General features: G+C 39.2%; 1 pseudogene across 1 annotated transcript; it reads left to right on the top strand.

The window, feature by feature from the left end:
* The first annotated feature begins 130 nt into the window (after nt 1-130).
* On the top strand, nt 131-19,084 carry LOC308611311 (centrosomal protein of 78 kDa-like; annotated as a pseudogene). The gene is made up of 9 exons: nt 131-149; nt 254-577; nt 2,710-2,845; nt 4,036-4,085; nt 5,497-5,627; nt 14,677-14,754; nt 16,217-16,383; nt 17,441-17,612; nt 18,521-19,084. The product of its transcript is annotated as a centrosomal protein of 78 kDa-like (transcript).
* The last annotated feature ends 1,223 nt before the right edge of the window (nt 19,085-20,307 follow it).

Genomic DNA, 20,307 nt, shown 5'->3' with positions numbered 1-20,307 from the left:
GTTAATGACGCATTGCCTTACTCAGGTCCATTTAAATCTGTTAGCTGCAATGCCAAGTTCCAACCTCTAGATAGAGGTTGTCCTGCCGCTGCAGGACAACGCAGGGAAAGCAAATGGCGGCTCCTACGGAATGATTTTCGGCACAGAAAGTAAGGCTCAGCAGATACTCCCAATCCACAAACTCTCCCGGAACAAAGATACGCAAAAAGCGGGGCGTAGTGAGCTCTCTTCGCCTCGGGTACTTACAATCCAGTGACGGTTATAAGTCCAGTTTCTCCGGACAGGCGCGAGCGGGAAACGAAGCCACTCAGAGAAAGGCGGCCGGGAGCCGAGAGTCTCCTTCCGAATTCCTTTGTTCTTCCCGGCACTTGGCAAAGCGATCCGCTGATTATCGGTGAAACGGCTGAGGACGGGCAACGCGAAATCTCGCCAAGAACCGCAGCTCCGAACGCCAGATTCTGCAACTCCGCAGCTCAGGCGGCCTCCGTCCGTTACAGCAGACCTAGCCGAGAAAAAACAGCTGCGTCACCACGCGAGACCGGCAGCTGCTGTGAGTCGCAACACGCCTCGGGCGGAAGTGCGAGCTGCCCCAGCGCGCGCAGGCACAACGTGCGATTAAGCTATCCGGCGTCTTGTCGTCTCGCGAGAACTTAGCCTTAAAGGGATGAAGACTTTCGCCAAGAGCTGTTGATTTAAAAGTATTTAGAGGGAACGGTTCTAAGAAGGACATGGATTCTCCCGCGCGCCTCCGCTACCCCCTCCGCTAAAGAGAGTGATATTTTAATAATCAAATAGTACATTCAAAGAAGTTAAGATTTGTGATATCACACTAATTAGATATTATTATTAAAAATTTATATCCTATGTAAAGCATTCTTAAAATAGCTACATTGACTTTTGCTATGATATTAGAAATGGAAGGATATATAAATAAAACATGTATATGTACAACATATTTGGAATTCTGTAGAATTAGTACAGAATAATAGGGCATCATGGAATGAGAACAGTTAAACATTTTTTTTAAGTTAGCATGATTAAACAAAGTGGAAATGTAACTGCAGTATACAAGCTCATTGAGCTCTTTTAAGAGTAATTTTATTTCTTGGGCTTTTTTTTTTGTATTTGCCTCAGTTATTTGGAGACATAGAGGTAAGCCAAATCAGTATCTGGGTATATACCTAGATCCAGGGGAGTATAGGGGTGAAATAATGGTGTGAATTGTGTCACATTTATATTGTACTTATGTATGCCTAATAAAAGATGGGAACTTTTATTAGAAATTTTTTAATCTCCTAACAAGAAAAGTGTAATTTAAAAAAATTTTAATACATATATATATATATATATTTGTGTGTGTGTGTGCGTGTGTGGTACGCGGGCCTCTCACTTTTGTGGCCTCTCCCGTTGCGGAGCACAGGCTCAGCGGCCATGGCTCACGGGCCCAGTCGCTCCGCAGCATGTGGGATCTTCCCGGACCGGGGCATGAACCCGTGTCCCCTGCATCGGCAGGTGGACTCTCAACCACTGCGCCACCAGGGAAGCCCTCCTATATATTTTTAAGAGGCATGTAAATCACAGAGGATCGTGTGGTGATTATCAATAAGCTACACTCTATGAAATATTTGTCCTATATTACCGAATACACTCCATTTTACCCTGCATCCTAATGCTGCTAAAATATAGTAGAAAGCAGCAGCATAGCACAGGGAGATCAGCTTGGTGCTTTGCGATGACCTAGAGGGGTGGGATAGGGAGGGTGGGAGGGAGGCTCAAGAGGGTGGGATATGGGGACATGTGTATGCATATGGCTGATTCGCTTTGTTGTGTAACAGAAACTAACACAGAATTGTGAAGCAATTATACTCCAATCAAGATCTATTAAAATAAATAAATAAAATAACATAAAATATAGTAGCTTTGAAGGATAAATATAACCATTTTAACCTATGATGTTTGTTTTCAGTAAATTCAAATTAAATATTTAAATGTGAATTTTAATATATGGCTTGTTCTAAGTAAAATATTAACACGTAGGTCTAGTTTTTGCAACCAAATGTTTCCTATAAAGATACTTGCCTCTTTACTACTGAAATATAGGGTAAGTCTCCACATTTCACTCTTTCATCCAGTGGGTTTCATTTGTTTTTTTGTGCGTTTTCTATATGAAATCAAAGGAGCAGTGAAGGTTGACAGGCTTATAGGAGGGTAAAATTGACTCACCTACCCCCCAGCAACTTGCAGCCTTATAACTTGTATTGTTTTTACATAGAAAAATTCATCTTAAATTTAACTTTTGGTCTACTTCTGAAGATTCTGTTTGGCAGAAGTCATGGGTGTATCTGTGTTTCTGTGTCCTTGAGATTCAGAAATGCCAAAGGTGTTCTAAGATTCAGGAAACTTGAGTGTTTCTGCATGATACATAAAATGTATCATACTTTGGGATTTTTTTTAAACTTTTATTTTTGCCTTTCTGCACATCTCAATACTTTTGTTTTAGTTAAAATAACTTGTTACTGTAGAGAACTTATGTTTTTTAAAAATGCTGGCTTATGGAAAACCTTTGTACAAAACCGATCCTCTTTTTAATGGGCTTGGCATCGTTGTCAAGTGCCTTTTTGATTCCTTTCGACGTGTGCACGTGTGACATTTGCTCTGTAGTCCTTTGGTGCATCTTGATTCCTTCTTTTCATGCTTTGTCAAACGTAGTCTTGGCCGCAAAGAAGCCTGTAAGTAATGGAAGGAAATACTCTGCTGGTAAAGAATGTTACCCTCCTGAAGCGCTACCACCTGGAGTGTCTGGTTTCCGGCCATTGTGTCCTGCAGAAAGTGCAAAAAGCAACAGGTAACCTGTTTGCATTCCCTGTCTTTTTCAGTCATTTAGAGTTCTTTATTTTGGAACTTGTATTATGTGGGTGGTCTCTGGTATTTTGTGTAGAGGAAAAAAGGTAACTCACACATGGCTTCTGCCTAATGAGCCCTCTAAGGAAGAAAAATTAAAAGTAATTGGGAGTTTCAAGTTGTTTCTCAAGTGTCACAACAGAGGTAACTCCGTGGGAGTCTTGAGGATACTAAAATGATCACCAATTGTGCATGTGAGAGAAGTTTGATTAAAGGCAGGTGTAGTTGAGCGAAGCCCTACAGCACAGAAGTAGGAATTTGGATACGTATGAATGGGAAAAAAGACATTTTAGGCATGGGAAATAGTTTAATGCAGAATGGATGAAAAATGTGCATTAGACCTATTCTAAATCAACTGGCTTATTAACTCAGTAAATCAGATTTAGTGAGTCAAACAAGCATTAGCTGATTTCTTATCCAGAGGATAGCTGTTCATAGTAATTTTTGTCACAGAACAGTAAATAAAATGGTTGAATTATAGCTTTAGGCTTGCTAAGTGAAATAGATGGCTCTAGATGATCTTCAGGTGACTTACTTGGTAGTAATCAGGAAATTGGGGATTAACAATTGCTTAAGAAAACAAAGAGAATTGACTTTAAATAGTACTTGAAGTAGTTCCTGTGTAAAATATCTGTTCAGTTGCTCATGTTAAATGGATGTTTCTAATCCCCACTGGACAACCGACTACTTTTTTGCAAATGGTAATGTGAATTGCTGTTGCATAAACTATAGTGTTGAATCCCCAGTGTTGGCACTTGAGTTTCACAGCTCTGTGGTTTCCTGTCTTCTTCCTGAGACACTTAATCGCAGGTCCATCCTCGTCACACAGGGGGGTAAATTAGAGAACGATTAATATCACCATTTAAAGAAGTGAGACTGAAATCTCAACCATCCTGAACATAGGAGCTGAAGGGGCCTCTCAGCAGTTCAGAGAGTGATTACCAAGCCAGTAGGCTGAATTCTGTTCTGTTTTCTCCGTAGCAGAGCCCTCCAGGTCCTTGTTTTGAGCTTATTTATTTTTATACACAATTCTGTATGGATACTGTTCATACTACTAAATAGTTGTATTAACTGGGTTTAACTGGTGATGTATTTACATGAAGATCTAACTTCGTTTTGTTGCTATCTTTTTAGGGGCTTTCTATTCATCAAAGCTCGTGATGTATGTAATCAGTTGGTGGTGTGTAGCTATCATATTTATGATATATAGGGCTTGAATTGGGAAAGGTGGATGGTCATTCTTCTTGCTTTTTAAACTGACAGAGCCTTACATGAAGCATTTCCCTCTCTGAAATAAATCCATGTAAAACATGTTTGGTCGCTCTCCCAATGCAACTGTGTATTTGTGTGGATTTAGTGCACACCTGGCAGCCTTGTGGTTATGTCTGTAAACAAGGAAGCCTGTTTTCCAGTCCGCAAATCAGCTGTTACCCAGTGAAACGAACTTGACTGCCATTTCTGACCCCTCACATGGAGCTGTCATACTCAAGAATGTTCACGTTTTCAAGAAACGTTGTTTGCGGGCTATATGTACAAATTCCTGATCTGAAAGCCAATATAAAGCAACATCTCCCAAACCTCTGCTCTCTCACCAAGACCACACACATTCCCTCGCTTATGGCCTCGTGGCAAGCTAATACTGTCAGTATCAGACTCTCCTTCCCAGTGGTCTTGGGAGACTGCATAGTTGCTCTGTGAAAGGCACCACTGCTGAGGTTGAGAGAAGAGCATCTTGGGTGTCAGTCCTGGCCTTGCATTCCCAGAGAGAGGGGTGTGCACCTCGTTCTCCTGTTAGGGTTTTCCTATGCTGCAGGGTTTGCTGCTTGTTGTCAAAATGATGTCCTAGTGACTTGTCTTCTGCGTGGTTATATAATCCCAGCACAGTTCTTTATGATCTGTAGACTTTTATGGGGTTGTGGCCAGGTCAGTTTTTAAATGTTTGGAAATGTCCTATTGAACAACATTGCAGTGGCAGTGAAGCTTGCTGGGAGAATTGTTGCCCTAGTTTTGGCTTAAGGGTGGTGAGAAGATGAAATTTTTGATGGGTCAGTTTTAGTTGTGTATGTGTATGTGATTTATTTTTTTAAATTCTAATGTCTATTATTCACAGCTTAGATATGTTGACTTCCTGATTATTCATCAGTCCCTTTACTGATGTATTTTCCTCTGAAAAACTACATTTTCTTCCAGACTGTTTTTGTCTGATGGTGAAGAATAAATTTTTCATTTGCAGTATAAAGTTGATCTGAGAAAAAATGTTTACCTTGGATCTTCACTTGGCTTCTGTGAAAGAAACGTAATAAAATAATATGGGCAATTCCCATTACTAATCCTAACCACGTACAACAGAGGTCTGTACAGTAACATAGCAAAAATAAGTTCCTGTACTTTTACTTAGTCATTGCCTGTTTTACACTAAAGAGCAGTGAGAGACATTTATAAAGAATGATACCTCAGATCACTTTTGTTAAATGTCCTCTAATATTTGGATATTTGGTATCTGGCTTGTGTTGTCTTTTATACAATCTTGTCTTCTTTCTTTGCACTTTAGTTTAACAACTCTGTGGTTTCCTATCTTCTTCTTGTGACACTCAGGTCCATCAGAATTTCCTGTGACTGTGACAGTAGAGAGTCCTTCCTCCTCAGAAATCGAAGAGGTCGATGATTCCTCAGAACGTGTTCAGGAGGAGCCAGAGAAAATCCGTTTGAAACAAGAAGCATTGCAGGTACAAAGTTATCACTTTAAAGCTATAGAGAAGATTATTTTTCAAACGGAAGGCTGATTGCAACACAGCACAGCTTGTGTGAGGGTTCTGTTTTCTCCTCCCATCTGCGTTGTATCCCCTTGAATGGTTCCTTAAGCTTAGACCAAGGTGAATGGTGGACATTTGAACTCTAAGAAACTAAAATCAAAACATGTCGTTAGTAATATATTTTCCTTTGCTTAGAAGCTTAGTATTTTAGATTTAGGGAGAACCTTAGTGATCATAAGATAAGGAAATTGAGTTCTGAATGAATACAGTCAGCTGATTCAGTGCTCTTGTTTTACAGATGAGAAAATAGACAGTTCTAGTTGAACTCTCTTTTTATAAGAGGAAAATATGGCCTCATTTTAAATAAAAGTAAAGTTGAAAAACGTTTCGATGTTAATATTCTCCTTTCCTAAAATCAAAAATATCAAGAAGCTACATTCTATTGCCAAATAAACCTGACCTCTAATGTCATTCCATACTTTTGTTTGTATGGACAGAAAAGAAAAATTGATTTTTATAAGAAATTTTTGCACCTCAAAATTAATATATTTATTTTATTTCAACTTTAATGCAGAGCTGAACATTTCTAGTAAATAAAGGAACACCATTTGGGGGGGACCTTGTCTTTGTGCTACAAAGTCCATGTTTAATTTTTTAAAATTATTTAATATGATTTTCTCTTCGTATGAAACATGACACTTGACAGGTTTCAGAACTAATTATCCCATTATTGTAGGACTACGGGAACTACTCTTTGATTTTCAAAAGAGAAAGTTAGATTTTTATTTTTTAATTAAAATTAATGATAATATAGAGAAATTTTAAGAAAATAACTTAGAAAATTATGAAATGTTAGAGTAGGAGAAATCTATAGTTCATGTAGAGTTACTCCCTTTCGTTTTATAAATGCGCACCTACAATTTGTAGAACGTAAGTGGTTTATTAGTAAATGGCAGAGTATGACTAGACCCTAGAGCATCTAACCCGCATTCCTTGTTATTTTAGATGTGGTGTATTCATTTCCTTCACGAATAGACCATGAGATTGTATTTGTAAAAGCAGTAATAGACAGTGGGGAAGTCCAAGAAGTTTAAACACTGGGACCACAGAATAGCAGATTCAGAATGCACTGAGAACCCTTTTAGCTCTTCTCTGTTTTGACAAGACACTACAATGATGGTATCAAAGTGTTTAAGTATATATGCACACAACTATCAAGAGATTTCAACATAGTTTTGAAAGAAGACAGGTGGAAGAGTGTGAAACTGAAGCAGTAGAACAGAGGAAAAGCATCACCTAGAATATGCACAGGGACCACGTGCAACTGAGGAGGATTCTGACCCCACCTGAAAAAGTAGCCCCATGCTCAGGTGCGCATGTAGGAGAGAGGGTGGAGTTAGTTAAAAGTGTGACTGAGATAGGGGAGCTCATTGAAGGGATGTGTTTGGAGGAGTGGACTCCCTGCCCCGCCCTAACCCTCCTGAAACGAGATGATTTCATTTTGAAGACAGTGAAACTGGCGAGAACTGGGGCAGCTACTGTGAGTTTTTACACCCTAGAAAACTGTTTTTGGGGGAGATCCTGTTACAGTTACTCCCCGCTTCTTCCTGCATAAGAAGCCAATCAATCGTTGACTTCAGGGAGCTTTCTGCGCTCATTCTTAAATAGAAAATAAGTGTCATTTGCCTGTTAGTTGAGTAAAGCTTACAACATGAGAGAGGGGGAAAGAGTGCAAACATATCCTAGTAGGACCAGGGACAATTTAGGGCACAGAATAATTTAAGAAAAAACCCTAATTAGCATCCTGAGAGAGGTTTAAAAAGAGCTAGCAACTATAAAATAAGACTAGGGTATTAATGAAAAGGAGAATGGTCAGAAAGCAAGAGAGGTCTCCTGGAAATGAAAATATGGTTGCTGAAATAAATTCAGTAGGAATTTAAAAAATTTCTCAGTATATAAAAAAGAAAGACACAATGGAAAATGTGATAGAAATATGTTAGAGAGGCTGCATCTGGGAGATCCCACATGTTACTATTAGAAAGTCCAGACCCAGAAAAAAAATGGAGGGAAGCTGTCAAAGGGCAACAAAATTCCCCACAGCTGAAAGTAGACATCAGGCCTCAGATTGAAAATAGTTATGCAAGATGAGTAAGAATAGACTCATACCTAGGCACCCTTCATTGTGAAACTTTCAAATACTTAAAAAATAAATTAAAATAGAATAAAATACTGAGAGGATACATCCATTCCAGAGAGAAAAATACTGGTCACCTAAAAAAAAAGGTTACAATCTGACTTTATCATACTTGTCATGAGCACCATGGATCCTGGAAGGCATTAGAAAGATACCTCCAAAGTTTTTCAGGCACATAATTTTCACCCTAGGGGTTTGTATCCAGCCAAACTATCAGTCATACGTGGGGGCTGAAGAAGATATTTTGTACCCAAAGAAATTTGAAAAATTGACCTCCTGTGCTACACCTTAAGCTATTTATAGACATAATACAGCAAAATGAGGCAATAAACCAAGAAGGAAGGTAATAGGGGATTCAGTGCAGATTGCAGCTAGTCTATAGTGGAGAGGCTTCTATTGATTGTGTGATTGAGAGCTTAGAAACACCTTGAGGCATATCGTACTTACTAGGTGTTAGGCACTGTTGGAAGGGAGGATGGAGAGGAAGAGGAGAAGGAACTTGAACTCCAGAGGAGAAAAGGCTATACGGACATAAAGCTGAAGCACACTGAACTATGGTTGATTTTTAACCTACTATTGGTGAGGAAGGGAAGAATCCACTTCAACTTGACACTATAGATGTCCCCCTTTTCAGTGACACACAGGGGTAATGACCACCTATCTAATTGGTTGTCCAAACCGGAACTTGTCCAAACTCCTTACACTTCAATAGTGTAAGGAGGCATTCTAATGCTGTAACATCAGGACAACAGGTATAAACTGGAACAGCCCAAGGCGGCTTGGGGTATGTGGTCACCCTGCACAAGGGCAGTGACACTGGCACAGTATGGAACGAGGTATAGTCTATACACAGAGACACAGTACATCTGCAGTGGGCAATATTAATTTCATTGTAATAATGGCAATACTGTCTTGGTTTGCAGCTTTTATTGCCAACTTGCATGTAATCACAAATAACTAAAGTAAACTATACTTAGTATGTATTAGTATTAACTTGGTATGTACTGAAATGTATTGTGTACTAGTATGTACTTAGCATATATTAGGCTCTAAGTGTTTTTGCATATATTAACTCATTTAATCCTCTGAATAGCCTTATGAGGTTGGTGCTAATATCATTCCCACTTTTGAGAGCAGGAAGCTAAGTCAGGGAAGGAACTTGCCCAGGCTGTACCTAATTTAAGGTTGGATCGAGGCTTTGAGTTTAGGCTCTCTGCCTGTTCTCTTAAACCTTACTCCGTACTGACTCTCAAGTAACAGAAGACTTAACTGCACATAGAACAGAATATAAATTTCAACTTTGACAACGTAACAGCTGGGTTTGGAAGGTAGACAGGAGGTAGAAAAAAGGGAAGATGGTAAGAATGTCCTCATTTTACAAAGCGTGACGTTGAGAGAGCTTCTAGTTGATCAACAATGTAGGTTTTTAAGTATATGACTACAAGTCAAAGAGATCATGAGCAGTGGAATAACTCATGATGACATAACTTTACTGAGCAGTGTGGACATAGGAAAGAGTGTAGAGGAACTAAACCCTTACTTATTAGTAAGTTAGAAAGTGAACTGATAACGCCTCCAATTTAGTGAGAAAATAGTCATGTAAGAGTATTACTTGGACATGGAGAAGAATTCAAAATAACAATAGTTGGACCTCCCTGATGGCGCAGTGGTTAAGAAACTGCCTGCCAAGGCAGGGGACACGGGTTCGAGCCCTGGTCCGGGAAGATCCCACATGCCACGGAGCAGCGAAGCCCGTGCACCAGAACTACGGAGCCTGTGCTCTAGAGCCCGTGAGCCACAACTACTGAGCCCACGTGCCACAACTACTGAAGCCTGCGCACCTAGATCCTGTGCTTTATAACAAGACAAGCCACCGCAATGAAGAGTAGCCCCCGCTCGCCGCAACTAGAGAAAACCTGCACGCAGCAACGAAGACCCAATACAGCCAAAAGTAAATAATAATAATAAAATAATAAAAAATAACAATATTTGATGTAAACCTCATAAAAAAGGAAATCCATACAGCCAGTAAACACAGAAAAGTGTACGACTTCATGAAGTAATAAGTGAAAAGTGAGTCAAAACCAAGGAAACTACATGTCAATCAGATTGACAAATACATAAATAAAAAGTCTGGTAGTATCAGGTATTGTAGACCTGAAGTACTATGGGAATCTTCTACCCTGCTTATACTGGAGTATAAATCGACACAACTACTTTGGAAAGCATTTAGCACTCTCCATCAACTGAAGGTATATAAATAGCCTGTGAGCCAGCAGCCCTCACCCCCGCCCTGTGTAAATGCACCAGAATAACGGGTACAGCAGGATTCCTGTCCATGATTTGCATTAGCACAAACTGAAAACAAACCAAATGTCCATTAAGAGTCAAAAATTAAATAAATGATGTGTATTTGTACAGTGGGAAAACTCTCCAGCAATAAAATTGAATGAACTAGAGCTACAGGCAGCAATGTGGATGAATTTTTTAAACCAACGTTGAGAGAAAGAAATAAGATAGAAAAGACTTCATATACTATGATCCTGTACATAAAGTTAGATGTTGACACAACTAAACTCTTTTGTTAGGGATGCATGCAGGTTAAAGGAAATGACTGTCAAGAAATGAGGTTGGTGTTTAACCAGGAAGAGGGAAGGAGCTTGTGATGAGAAAAGGATATGGGGGGTTTTTGCGATGCTGACAAGTATCAATACTTTCAGCTTCGAGTAGTGCTTATGTAAGTATTCTCTTTTTCTTTGTCACATTGACAGTTTTGTTCTGTGCACTTCTCAGTACACATATCGTATTTTACAATTAAAAACTGCATAAAGAATCGGTTGCTTCTTGAGTGCTGGATGTGGGAGTGGGATGAGACCGTTTCATTTGAAGCCCTTCACTACTGTTTGCATTCGCATGTTCATTCATTCAGCATTAATTGCACATATTCTATGTACCAAGCACTCTTCTAATTTTATATGTGTTTTAACTCATGTAATTCTCACAAGAGCTCTGTAATATGGGAGCTTATCTCCATTTTATAGATGAGGAAGTTGAGGCCTAGAGTTATACAACTTGTCCAAGGTTATGTAGCTAATGGGTAGTGCCAGGCCCATTTGCCTCAGAGAATCTGAATATTTACAATATAATCTAAAACAGAAATTTAATGACTAATTATAAGCAAAAAAATGGCACATTAAAGAAGATGACAAGTTTTCATCTATCCAGTTAGAGAAAAACACACAGTCTGTCTTTCACACACGTACATCTTATATGTACGTGTGTGGCAGGGATTTTCCTTATTAAGCAATTATTTATTGACCGTCTACGTTGTGCTAGGCACAGGTGCTGGGGATAAACACTTAATAAAATACACCCCCTATCTTCAAATAACTTGCACTCTAAGTGAGGAAGTAAGCCAACAGTTACAGTAGAGGTTATATACCAAGTGATACATCGCTGATGGCAGTGTAAAATCTCAGAAATCTTTTGGAAAGAAGTCTGGAGATAGGTACCTCAGAGCCTTAAAAATGTTCATTTGCTTTGATCTCAAACTCATTTTTATGGATTTATTGTAAGAATGTTATTCTCAATATGGAAAAAAGCCTTCATGCATAAAAACGGTTATTTTGTCTGATAATACTGAAAAGTTGGAAAGAATTTAAATCTGTAAAATGGTTAACCAGTAAACCCACTCAGTGGAATATTTTGTAGCCCACACAAAAAAATCAAGGTTATGAATCCCCTGATTATGAGAAATGATTGATTACAATGTTAAATGGAGAAAAGTTGAACATAAAATTTGATATCCAATATGATGGGAGCTTTGCCCCAGAAAAATCACCCTAGCTGGTGTACAGAAGGGTGGAATGGAGAGCAGATGGAAGGAAGGAAAATTATTCCAAAGCCTTATCATTAGTCTTACTTAAGTAATAGAATATCAAGCAATTTTACTTTCTAACTTTTTTGGTTCCATATTTCCATGTAAGGGACATGAATTCTGAATATTTTGTAGGAGGAGGGTACACTTTTTCACAAAAATTGAACACTGTGTTCTAATTCCCTCCATTAGAGGGAGAAACTGTTGCATGTAATTGCACTTTGATGTGCTATTTAGAACCAGTCAGGAATTTTAGTCTACTTTCCTCTGACCGTGCTGAGGGTTTTTTGTTTTTTTGTTTATTTGTTTAGAATTTCTTTGAAATCAGTTTTAGAAGATTGACTAAACCATTATATTAAAAGTAGAGGAATTTTGCAATTTTTTCCCCTTTTTCCCCATTGAAAACTTGACTGGCTTTAGTAATGAAACATTAAAGAATTTGAAGTTCTTAGACTGTCAATTTTTTAAACATGTTCTGAATATAAAAATATATGTTCATTGAGCAAATGTTTGAAAACAATGAATAACTTCTTGAAGGAAATAAAAGCCACCTCTGCATGTACACACACCTAATCTGTTCTTTTGTCTTAAAAAAGTATCAGAAATATTTTGCCATGTCACTAACTACTCTTCTACATCAGAGAATTTGATTAAGCTTATGCATCATCTCCCAGGAAAAACGCACAGATATATTTTGAATGTAGCACTCCTGAAGCCCATTCATGAACTCTGGTTGAGACCTCTTGTCATTCTTAGTGGCTTCATAGAGCATTCCTTCAGACGATGAGCTGTTTTTATTTAAACCAGTCCCAATTCGGAGGCTCTTAGCTTTCTTCTAGGGTTTGGTTATCAACAATCTTATGACATCATGTTGGTAGATAAATCTTTGCCCACATCTTTGATTTCCTTAGGGTAAACTCCTGATGTAGGATTGTTGTTAGGTACCAAAAGCTACTGTCCAGAAAGTGATACCAGCTCCTCTCCCAATGATGGCAGGTAATAGAGTTCCTCATTCTTTAAGTGATTGTTCAAAGCAGTTAACATGTATAAATATACCTTACTGTTTTCATAAGTATAGGTATTATGATTGTTTATCACTGCATAAGAAACCACCCCAAAACAGTGGCCTAAAACAATGACAATCATTTATTTTGTTCACGAACCTGGAGGTTGAGTAGAATATTAATTCTTTTACTACACTCTTACTGACTGAAAACAATACCTATTTGACTAGCTCAGAGTTCTGTAGGTCAGAAGTCCAGGCACAGCGTGACTGGGCTTCCTGCTCAGATACACACGGGAACATGTGGGTTCCCTCCTGAGAGTGTTAAAGCACGTGAAATTTAAGTGTAAGATATTGAGCCCCAAACGTTGGATGTTCACCATAGTTTGTGTGGGCCACAGAGCTGAAATCAAGATGTCAGTCTGGCTGTGTTAGCGTCCAGAGGCTCTGGGAAAGAATGCCTACAGGCTTCTTCCGGCTTGTTGGCATAATTCAGATTCTGGAGTTGCAGGACAGAGGTCCCCATTTCCTTGCTGGCTGTCAGTCGGGGGAGAGTTTCAGCTCCTAGAGGCCTCTCGCTTGCCTTCTCTGCCGCAGCATTGGACTTCTTCAGAGCCAGCAATGGAGAGTCTCCCTCTTGTCCATTTTGTACTTCAATTCAGGAAGAGTTCAGGTCCTTTTCGTGGGGTGCCTGAGTAGGCCACATCCACCTAAAGTAATCTCCCTATCTTAAAAGATCAACTGATTTTGAACCTTAATTCCATGTGCAAAATCCCTTCACTACAGCACCTACATTTAGAGTTTGATTGGATAAGTGGAAGGTTTGTGTACTTCAGTAAGTGGTCATCTTGGAGGCTCTGTCAGAATTCTGCCTATTGCAAGCAGTGTCCCCACTTCAAGGACCGAAGTGTCTTAGCTCCTAAAACTCCTAAGATAGTTTATCAGTGTTCATTTTATTTCAGTGACCTTGGTGAAGGGAAGACTACCACCGCCGTGAGCAGGAATGGCAGCCAGCTTCCTGAGTCCACAGTGTGGCTCTGCTACTTAGTGGTGTGACCTTGGCTGTGCTGCTCTACTTACTCTACTTCTCTGACTCTGTTTCCCTCATCTGTAAAATAACATGGAGTTAGTGATCGTTCTTTCCTCGTAGGGTTTTTTGTTTTATAAATTTATTTTTGGCCGCGTTGGGTCTTCGTTGCTGCTCGCCAGCTTTCTCCAGTTGCGTCGAGCGGGGGGCTACTCTTCGTTGCGGTGCGGTGGCTTCTCTTATTGCGGAGCACAGGCTCTAGGCGCGCAGGCTTCAGGAGTTGTGGCACGTGGGTTCTAGAGCATAGGCTCGGTAGTCGTGACGCACAGGCTTAGTTGCTCTGCGGCATGTGGGTTCTTCCTGGACTAGGGCTCGAACCCGTGTCCCCTGCACTGGCAGGCGGATTCTTAACCACTGTGCCAGTAGGGAAGCCCCCTGTTAGGGTTTTGATGATTCGATTATTTAATACCCAGGGAACTCCAGGAACAGTGCTTGACTGTAAATTGCTTTAAAAGTGATTACTTTTTTAAAACATGCTTTTGAATCTGCAATTATGCAATTCAGGTATGCTAAGCAGGTTCGTTAATAGGACTTCCTGCTATAAAGAGACCCACAAATAAAAATAGAATTTTTCTTTCTTGGTCGTAACTTCTTATTTCTGACTTACTATGTTATATGCATATGCCTTTTATGGTGGCCTGCCACAAATTTATGTTGGAAAGAGTGGAATTTAAATAAATCTTTGCAAATTGGATAGATTTTGATCATTCATTTCACTGGCATGGTATAATATGACCAGTAGCAGACTAAAATCTGAGTTCACTTCTGGCTCTGCCCCTAAATCCTGATGAGACCAATAGCTGGAAAGGCTTTTGGATATTATACTATGAATTACTTATAATATTGACTCTGTTTGTTTAGGAAACCCTGGAGGAGTGCCTAAAGCAGTTAAAGGAGGAAAGAGTAATAAGACTGAAGGCTGATAGACGAGTCAGTGAGGTAAACACGTTTCATCTGCTTTTGAGAGTGTTTTGGTTTTATTTTGATTTGATTTTAAGCCATATACACATATTTTGTAAGCTTTAAAACTGTAATATGTTGCAAATCGGTGGTATCATATGGACTTTTGCATTTACTGGTATTTAGTGATCATATGATCTATATTCCAGAAAGCATGTTTTTAAAGATGTGAAAATCTGGTTTTGTGTATGTGTGTGTGTGTGTGTGCTTTTATATGACATTAGCTTATTTCCTGTTCATGATTCTTTGATTCAAGAAGGCACTTTCTGTGCATGTATTGTATATACAGTAACATAAAAGACATGATGAGACTCTCCTGGCAATGAATTAGGAAAGTGAATCATTTAAATAAATTTAAGATATTGGAAAACTTCTAAGAATGCAATGAAAGATAAAAATATATACTATGAGAATTACATTAGGTAATGTGCATGAAAGCCGGGCATAATCTAAAAAGTTCTATCTAAATATAATTTATCACAGGGTGAGTGTAGGGAGGAATTTTTAAAAGTGCATCCAGTGGATTGGCAGACACTCATTCAATAAATGTTGAGTACCTGCTCATGTAAGGCAAAAGGGGCATCATGAACATTAACGGCCTTTCTGAGAAATACGAGAGTTGAGCTTACAGGGGGTTTTAAGTGCGTAGATGCTGAGCGGAAGGGGAAGAGTGCACGGGGGTGAATATGTTCAAGAAGCCAAAGAAAATATTGGTGATCGTACATTTAATAAATTGGGTTGGGTATGATTTAGGACTTTTAAACGTAAGCATTAGATATTTTACTCACTAAAGTTAATTCTTAACATTCATCAGAGTTGTAATATGTTTTGTTCAAATCAGATTCTATAATTCACTTTCTAATTTAAGGGAAACTTAAAGCAGGTCATTTTCTAATGTGGAATGAGGCTCCATTATGAATTGAACCAGTTAGAAATGTGATCTTTTGTGAAAGATCATTAATAAAACGGTAACTTGGGTTTATTTATATACCACCTAAGTGTTATATAGGAAACTTTGTTGGGTGCCTGTGGGCTTTGGTTATTATGTGATATGGTCTCTGTCTTTACTGGCGGAGGGTTACATTAATTATAAAATAATTACATTTTGAGTGTTTTAGTTTTGTTCCTTGAAACTAGGCAAGACTACTTTTTCTTTGTTTGTTGTTTTTTGGGTTTTTTTTTGCGGTATGTGAGCCTCTTACTGTTGTGGCCTCTCCCGTTGCGGAGCACAGACTCCGGACGCACAGGCTCAGCGGCCATGGCTCACGGGCCCAGCCGCTACGCAGCATGTGGGATCTTCCCAGAGTGGGGCACGAACCCGTGTCCCCTGCATCGGCAGGCGGACTCGCAACCACTGCACCACCAGGGAAGCCCAAGGCAAGACTACTTTTGATGACAATGAGAAAAAATCATGTCAGACGTTTTCAGTCTTCTTGTATAGCTGGAACATGAAAATGCCCAGTTAAGAAACACAACTTTCTCTTTGTCTGAAGCCCTTCATGCCCACTCATTGACAAGCATGATCCTGGATGATGAAGGTGTTTGGGGCAGCACTGAGAATTCTTTTCAGAAGTTCCATGCTTTCCTGGTTCTCCTTAAAGATGCTGGGTTAGTTCATTTCTCTTCATGGCATTCTTCTCTTTGCGACTCTAATGGTAGTTTGCTGAGGAACTGGAGCAATTTTCATCACTTACGTGGCTATATTTAGCCAAATTTAGTGTAATTATAGGTAATATAGTTGACATTTTAAAATGAGGAATTAAATTTTTTAAGAAATGCAAATAGGGAAGCCTGCTTTGGTAGAGTGGGGAGCCCATTATAAAAGAGTAACCTGTAGACAGAGTAATTAGTAGGTATAGTTGTTTTGTAAAGACTAAATTAAAGGCAGTTTTCATTGAAAATAGTCGGGAATGCATAAGAATTTTCCTATCTTTCACTTCTTTTGCTTGTTTGATAAGTTTGAATTAAAGTTATCTTTGCCTTAGACATAAAAATGATTATTAATCTGCAGGGGAGATATAGGTCAGTGGTTCTCAACCGGGAGCAATTTTGCTGAAAGAGGGAAGTGGAGATTGATAGTTGATGGAGTGGTGTTTTGTCAGTGAATGAATTGGTGTTGGTGTTGGGAAGGAAGGAACAAACACATTCTTGGAAACTGGAGGAAAGGTGGTAAAGAAGTGTAGGAATGGAGGTGTGACAGGCAGTGGACAGGGTGCATGGAACATATTGAAGCTTCTAGTGAGACAGTGGGATGTCTCCTAGAGGATGAATCTGGAAATGGCTGAGGATTTGGGGGAGAGAGAGGCTTGTAGTCTGGAGTAGGATGTTAGCTTTTAAGATTTTAGAAGTAGGGCTTCCCTGGTGGCGGGGTGGTTGAGAGTCCGCCTGCCGATGCAGGGGCTATGGTTTGTGCCCAGGTCTGGGAGGATCCCGCATGGCGCGGAGCGGCTGGGCCCGTGACCATAGCCGCTGAGCCTGCGCGTCCGGAGCCTGTGCTCCGCAATGGGAGAGGCCACAGGAGTGAGAGGCCCGTGTACCGCAAAAAAAAAAAAAAAAAAAAAAAAGATTTTAGAAGTATTTCATGATTGTAAGTCTGGGGAAATCTAAACTGCTCTTCTGTGATTATAATAACCTTTGTCTTTTCTCCTTTCCTCCTCTCGTCTAGGCTTGGGCAGTTGGCCACAATGGCTGGTATAGATCAGTCAGATTTTCATTTACTAGGTCGTCCCCAGATGAATTCTCCTGTTAGTAGTCCACCTAAAGAAGAAAAGAAGGCACTTGAAGAAGGAAAATCAGAATCAAAACAGGGTGCCCCATAACAAATGCAAAATAGCCAAGTAAATGGACAGAACAGCACTTAATGATTCTAAGAGTGATTAGCAAAAAGGAAATGACCAAGTCAGCGAGAAAACAATAACGATCAGTCTCTAATAGTTCACATGCCCGGGAGCTAGAAGACTCTGGAATCCTTTCGAAATCTGAGATTAGTAAATGTGGGCCCATTTCATGATACTGTACTTTTGTAAATAAGGAGACTGGAAGTTCTTGAGAAAATTTATGAGTTAAAGCAAACTGTCCTTAATGAAGAAAGAAGACATTAGAGAAAATATTCCAGATTTTAAATTGTATAAATGTCTATTCTGTTCATATTTTATCTAGGTTTCTATTTGTATGCAGTCAGCTTACAATGAAGGAACACTAATGAAGGTACACATACTGCTACAATTTTTAAAATAAGTAATCCAGACATAGCTAATAGGTAACATATTAGAGTGAATCACCTGGTTATGGGAATGGGAGGGGAAAACCTGTCAGCTTTTCCTCCAGCCTCACTTGGAGCCCCCATCAGCCCATCTCAGAGTGGTCTTGGGAACTGACAGCTTGAGAACACAGCCTGGTCACAAACTATATACGGTTTACATGTGCCTGGAGGATAGAAAAGACATTAATTATCCTACAGAATAGGGTTTTATTTTTAGTGAGGGAAAGGAAATGGGTAATAACTACCCCAATCACCAAAGTCTGAAAACGTAGCGGACATAGCCTTGGATATAGCTAGGTTAAGCTGAGAATCACTTGGCAAGATATAATTACAAAAAAAACTGGCTCTGAAATCTTCTGATTAATCAATTGACTGTGTTAATAATAAGATTACAGAGTAACATTGAAGTTTTGAACTCTACTTTTTAATGATTGGCTTTGTTCATCACTGAATTTTTGTCTTGTCTTTTGTCTTCCCCTCCACTTTCCGAAAATTACAGGTGATGCTAGGATTCCTTTGCCTCTCAACTCCTTCCGTGTCCCAGCGTCTACTCAGGAGGCCTTAGAAACTTCCAAAGACAACCTGGGGGTCCCAGTCACAGAGCAGCGGCAGGAGTCTTTTGAAGATTTCATTGCTAGAACATATTCTCCTTCAGCAGACGTCATTTCTGGAACTGGAAGTCAAAGAAAAGAAGAGGAATTATCTAGAAATAGCAGGTCTTCTTCAGAGAAAATGAGCAAAGCAGGTGAATAGACCAAAAACTACTCTGCTAAGAAACAACCTGGGAAGGACCTGCATTCCTGCTCTGACTCACCTGTAAAGCAGAAAAGCAAAGGAATTGGGCAAAATAATTCTTTGGTTAATAAACCAATTAAAAGTGAGTCTTCGAAAAAACACATTTCTGTTAAGAAAGAGAGTAGAATAGTGACTGTGTCATCAAAGACAACTAAAAGTAAACTCAGTGTACTAGAACAGTCTGAAAGTGATACTCTTGGATCTGATTGTGAATTTCAAGAAAGCATCCATACTCTATCACACCTAACGTAGGTCTAAATCTTTTAAAATTATGTTTTTGCCTTCAAATTTTAATAAATTACTTATGTTATTATTATAGCATATGGTGTTTTCAGTTACTTGACTGGAAGCCATTAGAGAAAGATTTTTTTATCTTTACTTTTTTATTATAATGAAAGTTTGGGTGTACTTTTCCTTGTAACACTTTGCACCATTCATTCAGCTAGTGTTTACTGAGGGCTTCATATGTACAGTACTTTTCTGGGTGCTGTTGCTTTCAGCAGTGAACAAAATAAAGCCTTTACTCTCCTGGAACTGGCACTCTGTGGTGGCAGAAAACATAAACAACAAAGCAGGCTGAGGGTTAAAAAGAGATGGGAATAATAAATGGAATAGTTTTACCATTTGGTTAAACATCAAACTATTATATAAATCACACGGCCAGAAGCCATTGACATATTTTAATTCATAATAACCAGAGAGCCTCAAACATTTACCAAGGCACTTAACCGTGTTTATGGATTACAGCAACGCTCTGAGGTAGGGAACTCTTACCATCCCCATTTTATAGATGAACAGCTATAAGTAAGTGGGAAGTTGCAATGTGACCCGAACCCATGCTCTTTTTTTTTTTAATGTATGGACTTTATTATCTTTCATTTGTTTCTGATTTATGTGAATTTTTTCTTTAAAGATTTTTTCTGATGTCAACCATTTTTAAGGTGTTTATTGCATTTGTTACAGTATTGCTTCTGTTTTATATTTTGGTTTTTTGGCCTCAAGGCATGTGGGATCTTAGCTCCCCGACCAGGGATTGAACCCTCACCCCCTCCATTGGAAGGCAAAGTCTTAACCACTGGACCACCAGGGAAGTTCCCCTTATGTGACTATTTTTCTGGCAATTTTTTTAAATTTTATTTTTTATTGACATACACTTGAATTACAGTGTTGTGTTAATTACTGCTGTACAGGAAAGTGACTCAGTTACACATTTATGTACATTCTTTTTCATCTTCTTTTCCATTACGGTTTATCACAGGATATAGAATATAGTTCCCTGTGCTCTACAGTAGGAACTTTTTGGGTTTTTTTTAAATACATGCACTTTTTAAAAATAAATGCATGTATGTATTTATTTTTGGCTGTGTTTGGCCTTTGTTGCTGCACGCGGGCTTCCTCTAGTTGAGGTGCACATGCTTCTCATTGTGGTGGCTTCTCTTGTTGCAGAGCACGGGCTCTAGGTGCCTGGACTTCAG

Source organism: Mesoplodon bidens (assembly GCF_964165515.1).
Source record: "Mesoplodon bidens genome assembly, contig: HAP1_SCAFFOLD_298, whole genome shotgun sequence".
NCBI classification, from domain to species: Eukaryota; Metazoa; Chordata; class Mammalia; order Artiodactyla; family Ziphiidae; genus Mesoplodon; species Mesoplodon bidens.
Note: the sequence above shows the minus strand (reverse complement) of the source record. Positions and strands in the feature narration are given on the sequence as shown.